Source organism: Trachurus trachurus, assembly GCF_905171665.1.
Source record: "Trachurus trachurus genome assembly, chromosome: 3".
Classification (NCBI taxonomy): Eukaryota; Metazoa; Chordata; class Actinopteri; order Carangiformes; family Carangidae; genus Trachurus; species Trachurus trachurus.
Window position 1 is genome coordinate 36,312,042 of NC_139893.1, and position 10,478 is coordinate 36,322,519.

Sequence of the window (10,478 nt, forward strand, 5' to 3'; positions counted from 1 at the left end):
GCAAAAAAAAAAAAAAAACCTCAGGTGGATTAAAAAAGAATTGGCAGAGAGTGTGGAGGGAGAGAAGGTCTTAAAGGTAGGGGAGGGGATCTTTTTGAAATCCTCTTCACATCCTGATTGCAACCAATTAAGTAACTGTTTTTTCCACAAATTAAAAATGGCAGTCACTTCTGGAACAGACAATCCTGTAAAGACACCATCCAATCAAACTGCCATCTGCCCCTCCCTCCCCCCTCTGTACCCCTCTTTGTGCCTGCTCAGAGTCTTCCACAATTTATGATAGGTACAGAAAATATGGCACCAGATCCAGAGCTTACAATGGCTTGCTAAATTCAACCAAACACTTGGGGCCCTATTTTAGTGGCGCAACTCAGGGTGGCGCAGCGAAGCGAGCCCTGACGCAGCTGGCGAAGTGGTATTTTCCTCCAGTGCAACAAGGTGCGCAGTGGATTCGGTAAATTGGCAGACTGCTGTGCGCTGAGATGGGAGTGGTCGCGCAGCAGGGGGAGGTGTCGACAGATTCGCCGTGGCGCAGTGACAATTTGTTACAGATAGACCGCGCGGAGAGTGCGCCGAAAGCTCGCCAGCTCCAACCTGGTCTAGTCTCAGCGCAAGGCGAAGCGCAGCCAGCGGACTGGTATTTTGACTGCCCAGCGCGCAGTGCAGACACGTCACCAAGACCCCACAGGCAGATTTCCACACTTCCAGGCACATTTAAATGCAATTAACAACAATAATAATAATAATAATCATCACAATAACCCCTATTTATTGTATCTGAATCAGCACATACACCTATATCTATATAGATTGTCCCGTCACACTGATGGCAGATCAAAGGCATGCGTAATGGAAACTCAGCCTGACTGAATTAACACAGATGAAACCAGGGAGGGACTGAGACAGCCGTGGATGTCCCAAGAGCAGGTGTTGACACTACACACTGTGCCGTTGCAGATGATCAGCTATTTATTTATTTATTTACTTATTGATTTATTAGGGGCCAGCGCCGCATCGTCACGCGACCATAACAAATAAAACTGAAATGCCTCCGTTACGCACAGCGCTGTTTGTTTATGCTGTGATCTGTGCACACGTGTTTAAATATAGGTTAGATAGATAGATAGACCTGCTCCCTCCTCCTCCCTCCTCCCTCCCAGACTACTTTTGCATCATCAGCCCGTGAGGTCTGTTCGCGCGACCGGACACTGCCAGCTTGGACCGGACCAGAACATCAGTTTCCTCCCGTCTCACTTGCTCTGACAGATTGAGAGCTGTTGCCCAGTAAAAAAAACAAAAAAAAACACACACACCCCTTTTCCATTAATAAAGACACTCATATTTAGTAACCTATATTTAAACAGGTGTGCACAGATCACAACAAACAGCTGTGCGTAACGGAGATCACGGAGCGTCTCTCTTTTTCTTTTTTCTTTAGAATTTACCTGAGATGGAGTTGTGAATATCTGCTCACTATGATGCCAGGCTGCTTGTGGTTTATTTGTTTTCAGTTTTATTTGTTATGGTCGCGTGACGATGCGGCTCAATAAATCAATAAGTAAATACATAAATATAGCAGATAATCGTGTAGTGTCAACACAGCAGTAATCCATCCTCATCTTTCATCTGTGCAGCCTTTGATGTGTCATCAGTGTGACGGGACAATCGATAATAGATGTACTGTCTATGCTGTAATCTGTAGGTGCTGATTCAAATCTTCTCTTCCACGGTGAAATCAAACGTCCGCCTTGCGCGCGCGGCGGATTTAAAGGCGAGGAGAGGAGCTCATTTGATTGGTGAAGATCTGACTCGGCTGTGTCAAACCCACTCCACGCCTTCTCTCCACCCTCTATGCCATTTGCGCCGGTGGGAGGGAAGTAGGCGGGATGCGCTCCGCTGCGTCTCGAAGCAAAATCGCAATCTGCTCCTGGCCACTCCCCGTTGGCGAAGCGAAGGCGAGGCGCAGGGCAGATGCGCCTCGCCTGCACCTAGTCTACCAAAGTAGAGCCCTTGCAGTCAGGACTACGTGCAGACATAACTCACAGGCGGCCATACTGGGTCAGTCGACTTGCTCTGCCTCTGACTCTGGCTGCAGTAGATCGGTGATCACTTCATCAAAACTATTCATAACTCTGTGAAATTGTGTCCGTTTATTACTTGAACTATCTGCATAAGGTTACTATAGTGCTACTACATCACTAAAATTGTTCGCGATTTATTTTAAGTATGTATTATCATAACTGCTTTTATGACGTTCATAACAAACCAAACCATTTGAAAATCGTTCTGGTTATTATAGTAAAACATGCACCACAGGCTGCTGGGTGAGCCATCTGGTCTTCTTACTGTATATTAGTGCTGCTCTTAATTCCTACAGATCGATTCGTACGTCCAAAGATCTTTTTTTTTTTTTTTTTAAAGGTGTACAGAAATGGCCGTTTGTCCTGTTTGTCGCGCCGAGTTGTCACGAGCTGCAACACGAGTTTACCCGAGTAAGGAAAACGAATTTGATTGGTCATTATCGAGCGGGCGGGATATTCAAAGCTTGGGGCGAGCCCGAGCTCCGTGTGTGTGTGTGTGTGTGTGTGTGTGTCTCAGACGTTTGAATGACGGATTACGGATCCAATATCAGTGGCTGATGAATCGTGTACAGGCTGACGTATAATCCGTGCGCCTGCATTATCCAATGCGAAAAAGAAAATACACACTTTCATCCCGGATTTACTCCAAAATAGAATTTTGCACAAAGTTTGGCCTACAACGTCTGAAAGATGAGTTATTACAAACAAACTTCTCTGCTAACGAGCCTCTGCTCCTCTCGCATGCGCGCGCGCACACACACACACACACACACACACACACACACACACACACAGGCTCGTTCCCTAAAGTCTATGCTCGTTCCTCCTCACACCCGCCCCCCACTCTCTCATCCTACCAACTTGGCGACTTTCTCTTTTCTGTCAATAGCGACTAGCGACAAATCTAGTGACTTTTTTCCGGGGAGCATACATCAGTCCGACTGCCCAAAAGTCCGACGGCTCATTTCTCCGAATACCCATTCTAAAGTGTTAAGGTTAGGTTTAGGGTAAGGTTAAGGGTTAGGGCTACTTAAGTCGGAGAAATGGGAGGTCGGACTAATGGACGCAAAAATTTAAAAAAAGTATGGTCGGAGAAATGGGTAGTCGGACAGACGTCATGCGCCCCTTTTTTCCGGTGTTGTTAAAGACGTCTCTCGTTTGTAGACTCCGATGTGAAAGCACGTCTCAAGCACTGTCTTCAACGAGCTGCAGGTGTCGCCGTGAGCCCCGCCGTGAGCCCCGCCGTGAGCCCCGCCCCCGTCCCCAAGCTTTTCACACTGATGTTGCTATTCGGACTGAAGCCTGCACAACATGAAGTATAGTTTACTGTTTGACCCTACACTTCACTGTCTTTAGTTGTTCACGTTCACAGCTGTTTGTGGGCCAAATGGCCATGACAAAATTAAAATACTTTTGTATTCAACAGCAACAGCTTTTGGGTGAATTCTTCATGTCATATTTTTAATAATGCACCAGGTTACACAGGTAGCAATCCATTGCGGCAGGTGCCCTGGATCTGTTCAGTAATTCTGCCCTACAGCCTGTTTGTAAAATTCTAGTCTATCAACATTCTGGGATTTGCCCTTGCCATTTTCACCAGCCTTATCCACCTTTTTCCGAACGTCAAAAATGTAAGCCTGTTTTGCTGGTTTTGCTCTTCCGGTGGAATTTTATGTTTACGTTTCCATGGTTTCGGTAGTCGCGGTAAATGCATGGATTTCTTTTTTTTTTTTTTCAATGAAAATCTGTAAAACGCATGGATCATCACACCAGCTTTTAACAGTGGATATCACACAAATTGACATCCGTGTTAAAAGCCAGCGTTAATAGATCCATGCGTTTACCGCAACTATGACATCGACTGAAAACCATGGAAACGTAAACGTAAGATTCCACCAAACCGGCAAACTGGAAGCCGGTTTTGACCATAGATGACGTTCAGAAACTTGTGGATAGCCATCATTAACTACCAATAGGCTACTTCATTAATTTAATACTAGTATTAATATGTTGCATAACTAGACAATCAGGTATTAATATGTTACATAACTAGAAAATGAGGTAACAGCTCAAAAAACAGTTTTAATGACACTAACCCAAATTGATATCGGATCGAATTGAATCGGATCGGATTGAATCGGATCGGATCGGATCGGAAAAAATCGATTCTGAATCTTAAGAATCGGAATCGATTCTTGAAATCTGAATCGATACCCAGCCCTAATATCGACGGTTGCAGCAACGTTATGGCAGAAAAGAACAAGCATTGCGCATGTCGGCGTTCCTGTGACCTGGAGGCGTGGCTTCAGAGAGAGGTCTGAAGAAAGGGGCTTGGACTTTTGAGTTGTGTATTTTCTAAATGTTGCCTGCTGGGCCAGGATCTCCTACTCTACCTTTAAAGCTGCAGGTGGTGGGAGGGGCAGTTAGTGAAGATGAGCTGCAGGTGTGTTGGAAGATCTGGTGGGGGGGTGAACAGGGAACAGGGGAGGGAAACGATGATGATACTGGGGTATGCGCTATTGTGTGTGTATGTGTTTGTTAGGGTACGTGTCATTTTATGTTATCTGTTCTTGTCCACTGCAAAACAAATTGCCCCCCTGAGGGACATAATGAAATAAAGTTGAAATTGAAGAAAGAACACCAACAAGTAAACAGTTATCTTTTGTGTTTGAGCCACACAACAACACATATAAACCCACTCCTAAACTGTCCAAAATATTTTTCTCTCTGTCTCCCTCTCTCTCTCTCTCTCTGCAGTGAGCTGCTGCTGTTTACTGGAAATCGGTTTCTAATTGGAAACCTTTTCTATCCAGCCCTATGGGTAAGTTGAGTCTAACACTCCACTGAGAGTAACAAGCTCTAATCAACTTGTAACAAGAGTGCAAGACTTTTAATTTTAAAAAGGTTTTCAGCTCTCTCACAACAACAGTAGAGACCTCAACAGCAAATCCCACATCCATCTTTATATTTCAAGAGGCAGCTGGGGAGACACTTCAGTCATGAGGGACAACTTTTTTTTTTCTTTTCTCACAGACATACATTTGGATCCACCTGGGAGTTGTAGTCTCGAGCTATGACAACTTTGAAATGTGGATCTCAGACCTCAGAGTTTGCGGATCAAAGAACTCACCTACAGCCACAACAACTTTTTTTTTTTTTTTTTTTTCTTACCACTGAGCACAAAGGACCCAACATTACCATGGACTGTGCCAGAAAACATATCGACTTACTTCCTGCAAAAAAAAAGTGCACACATTACTTTTCAAACTGAATTACTGTATAACTAACTTTGGCTGCATTCCTGCCAACACACAGTAATGGTGGTTAGAGACTGAAATACGTATTGCACTCATTCCAGTATTCACATTGGTGATAAAATTCAATTGTTTCTTTGGCCAAGCTATTGGTGAAGTCAGTCTTCCCCACCACTCGGCCAAACACCACATCATTAGCAAATTTGGGCTTGAACTACACTTAAGGTTCCAGAGTTAATGGGCCCTAACTTAAAAATGTATTTAAAAATAAAGCAGTTATTATTCACTTTCATAAATGTATTAGGTTATCTTCTGCAGATTTAGTAGTTGCCTTGTGAGAGCAGCTGAATTACATGCAGTGGAACTTCTATGCCCTTTCTGATTATAAAGCATGTCAACGTGTTATGTTAATACTGAAAAGTGTCAAAGTGTCAGTCGACGAGTAAATGAACACCAATATTCAAAAACGGAGCCTTGAAAGGATCTGTTAGGGCTTCAGTAACTTTGTGATGTCATAACATTAGCCATCAGCAAGTGAAGAAATGATTGATAGTTTCCTTGTGTGACTTCTACTGTAAGTGAGGCTTCTATTGTGCTGTAAAGAAAGACACACTCCTACTCTAGTATGTGTCAAAGCTCAATTGATGTATGGTAAGGTTTTCACGCTTGGTAAGATCTTATATGATGCCCTTTGTGGAGAGTTAGTTTCTAAAAGTGCTGTATAAAGAGATACAGCAGAAGGATCTGAATTAGACTTAATAATGCAGCATTCATTCCTGGGTTATTATCTAGCCAGCATCCTCTTACCCAATTTCATCTCTGTTCAGATGGTTTAATGACGGCCAAACAAAAGACAGTGTCTACAGCGGCAAGGAAGATAAAGATAGAGGTGGTCATGGCAAAATTAATCTTTTGTTTTTCTTTTCTCAGCAGTCTGTACCTTTGGTCTGTATCTTTGATCTGATAAGATCGCTTTTTCCTGATTCTTCATTTCTTATCTGTCTCTGCTGTAGATTGCAGCAATAAGGTGGGGGAGGAAGAAGAAATCTGTTTTGTTTTTAGTACATAACGTATTGTACAGTGTTTAGAATGATTGCTTTTCTTGGATCTTACTTATGCGTGTGTATTGAACTGTTCATACAATAGCCTGGCATCATTTCTTGTTACGTCCGTTCATGTCTTCACAGTCAAAATGATCATTTTTAATATTAGAGAACTTTTTTTTGTAGGATTGAGGGAGTGTGTGAGAGAGTGCAAGGGTTAGCTGGCCAGCTAGCACAGTACTACTGTATACTGTATTAGCCAAGTTAGCAAGTTAAACAATGATGAATGCAATAGGCCCATTCATTTAATTTCACAAGAATTTACAAGTCCACTTATTCCACTTTTATAGGAAAAAGTATCAAAGACAACAATGATTAGCACAAAAAAACAAACAAAAACAATCCTTACTATAGGAAGGAGGGAAAGAAGCATTGCCTGGGAGAATCATCTCTACCAATTATATTCCTTTTAGGTTGGGAGAAATATTCTGTGCATTAGAGCTTTATAGGAGCTAAGACAGCAGGTGTTAAAGTCCCCTCTGGGATCTCTCTATGCACTTTTCAGTCATGTGGAGTTTATTTTGACATAGCATTTATGGAAAAGCCTGTATGCAATATGTAGCTATGGGGAAATATAAAAAGCATCTACTGTATCACTACATCTTACTGTACCACCTTTTGCATAATAACTTGGATAAGGAATAATCCCTACCCTCTTCACTTTAAATTCTTGATTCTGATTAGCTGGAATGTACTGTAAGCTTAACTGTGTAACCATTAATCTATGATGTTTGTGTTTGTTGCATATTATAAACAAAGAGTCTGATTCATCCAGCTGTAGTGTGGAAACAGTCAAGTGCCATATAGGTGTCTGTCTCCACTGTGCATCAGAAAAAATGTTGCACACTCAGCTGCTAGTGCAGAAAAAAGTCTATGTTTATTTTTGCAATGTTTCGTCTGGAGCCTTTGTCAAGTCTATTTGGATGTATGCGACATTTCAAGAAATCAAAAAACGCTATCCTATTTTTGTGCTTATGGCCGTCTGGATATCTCTTTACTGCATTCTTTAAATTATGAGCAAAGTCAAAAAAATGCCGGTCTACTTGTGGCTTTTCACCACTTAGTGCGCCATACTCCATCTTTATCCAGATCCATGGTGTAAAATACAAACTACCTATATATTCCAGAAAGCAATCAGGTCACGTCAGCAGGTGCAAAGCTGCTTTTATTCAGTGATATTGACAATTCCCAAGGTCGGTACAAAAGTACAGAAATGCCACGATGGAGTCCACTCACCATATGTCAACAGATTCAGACAAGGGATGCCCAAGATTACTTCTGAGGTCCTGTCGCCTTTGGTTTGCATGACCATTCAAACCTTTACCCGTCTTACTTGAAGGGCTGGACCAAAATCATTCAGCTTTAATAATAATGGCTGGTCCTTGTAGATGATTAGCATTATTTTGCCCAGTTTCAAGTATGTGTACATGATTGCAATCTTTTTAAGTGTAAAAATAAAATAGGCCAGTCATGGTTGGCATGTTTAACCTCACACAGAGGTCAACGACTCAGCATGAAAAAGCCTTTTGCTTGCAAATTTTACATCAGTTGCATGCTGGTTAAGATTAGGTGAAATGAAGGCAGTCTGCTTTATTTGCATCCATTAAATATATTACAATCCTGGAATATACATTTTGTTAAGTATTATCCCCTATATATACCGTATGTTATTTTACCAGTGCAGGGCTGATATTATTTTGTTGGCTATTTCAGTTGTTCATGCTGTAAATTTGCCTTTGTTTAGTTTAGTTTTTTTTCTTCTTAGGGTTAGGGTTCATCTGAAGCAGCATTACCTAAAAAGTCATTTGACAATCATGCAAATTTCTGTTGGTTACATCTGTGACCAGTGGCCGTTTGACCAGTGAGAACAATGGTGATCAAAATAGCTCCAAGAGGCTGAGAAGACACCATATTCAGCAAAAAGGAAAATGTACGCGCTTCAAGTGATGCAAATTTAATGTGAACTCTTCTGCTTCATGCATGTAGAGTATCTACCACACAAGATTAGACAGTGGACAGAGGGAAAACCTATATACATGTTAAATGTGGAACACAAATTGCTCTATTTCTATCTATCCTTTCTCCAGATACAGAGAGCCCCCGAGGTAGCATACTCAAAACACATTTTTGCATCATCATAATCAAATATATCACACAACCTTGCTGCATGAAGGCATCATACGGCATTGTTGCTCCTTACAGCTCATTGTTTGGCCTTGAGTTTGATTTTCTATGAAAATGAAAATGTCAATAAATACCGAGCAAACCTCTGCAGCAGCACAAACAATAGGGAATTCAGATTTTAACCACTTAAAGCAGAAGTAAGCGATCCGGTCGTTTTGGCTAATGCTGCGTTCCAGGCAGGCTTTTGAAACTTTTTGAAACTTTTTGAAAAATTACAGCTTCATGTCACAACTTACGACTTTGTAGCGTTTCAGGCAACCCACTCATGTTTTTCCGACCTGTTTTACCGGTGAAAGTCACTATAACGGCCACTCGTAACTTCTGACCCGTGAACTCGTACCAGATCGAACTGGTATGACTTCACAGGTCGGAAAAACACGAGTTACGAGTTGCCTTGAACGCATCATAACAGTCCTCGTCCCTACGTCACCACATTCACGGCGTCCCTTGGCTGCACACACAGCCCTGCATGCCGTTCTCTCTCCTCATTGGATAAAAACTGTAGGATACGATAAATGTTTTCTCTTTGGCTCAGAGCAGAGCAGAGGGACTGACAGACCCGTGTTTCGGTCCAAACACTCTATAGAAGTGATTGCTGTCGGAAGATATAACTATTTAAGACTTATATTAACACAAATATATCACTTACTTCTGCTTTAACTATCATTCTGCCTACTACATGTATTACTCAACATGATTTCTCACCTGTTAGCCTTAGCATTGAGCCATAATTTAATGCATATTCTTCATCTTGTTTTAATCTGTGTCAATTATATTTGGTGCTGAGGAGGTAGGATAACACAATCCATTATCAAAATATATCAAAACATTTCAATGTTCTAAGCCCCCTTTAATAAAATCAAAATTCACCACCACTACAATTACTTCTAACTTAAACGCAACACAGCTGAAAACTTGGAACCAATCAGGCTTCTTTACGTGATGATTTTAGTTTTTTGATTGTAGTTTTATATTAAACTTTTATTTTGTAGGCAAAACATTAAAGGGGAACTATGCAAGTCTGGTCGCTTATCTGTTGTTTTGCTAACTCTCCTCCTGGCCATGTGCATTTGATTTTTAATGAAGCCGGTGAGATAACACTCAGTGGAGCAGTGGATAACATTGTACAATGTTACATCTTGTATATTTGTGTAGACTTATCTGTCATAAACAAAAGATTCACTAGCCAGGACCACGCTGACACACGAGGGTTAAGTTTCAAAGTTGTATTAACAAAATGATTAAGGCAAACGTAGGTCGCACTTGAGACATCGTCGCCCGAGCGGTGGAGACTCTGTGTGGGGGTACCGTCTCCGGCGGTTCGTGCGCCTGGGCTGAGGTTAACCCCCCTGGACCTGGAATGAGAGGGGGATACTGAGTAGACATGGAACAAGAGGGAGACGCTAAGTTGACCTGAAACGAGAGAAGAGGGTTAGAGAAAGGGAGGGAGGGAGGGGTTATGGTTCACTGGCAAACAGAGGGAGAGAGAGGAGGCACGGCTTGAGTAGGCTGGCAGGTGATGTGGGAGTGGTCAGACGTGGTCCTGCTCCTGAACTTAAGTTGACTCTGTTAACTTTCATTTACGGGTTACTGGGTGAGTTTGTGTCATGGTGCCACAGAGAGCAGCTAGGTGAGGTCAGCTAGCAGAGACGCTATAGGTGGAGGGCAGAGAGCCTCCATTCAAGTTGCAAGTCATTTATTATTTATTAAATCACAATTACTCCAAAGCTGGTACCCGGTAGCAACCTGCAGCAAACCCAGGAGCTAATGCACCTTTAGTGCATGTTTGTGTTTTTTTTTGTTTTTTTTTTGTCTTTTTGAAGTTTCTGTAGTTTGTACACCATAGAAGAAGGGAC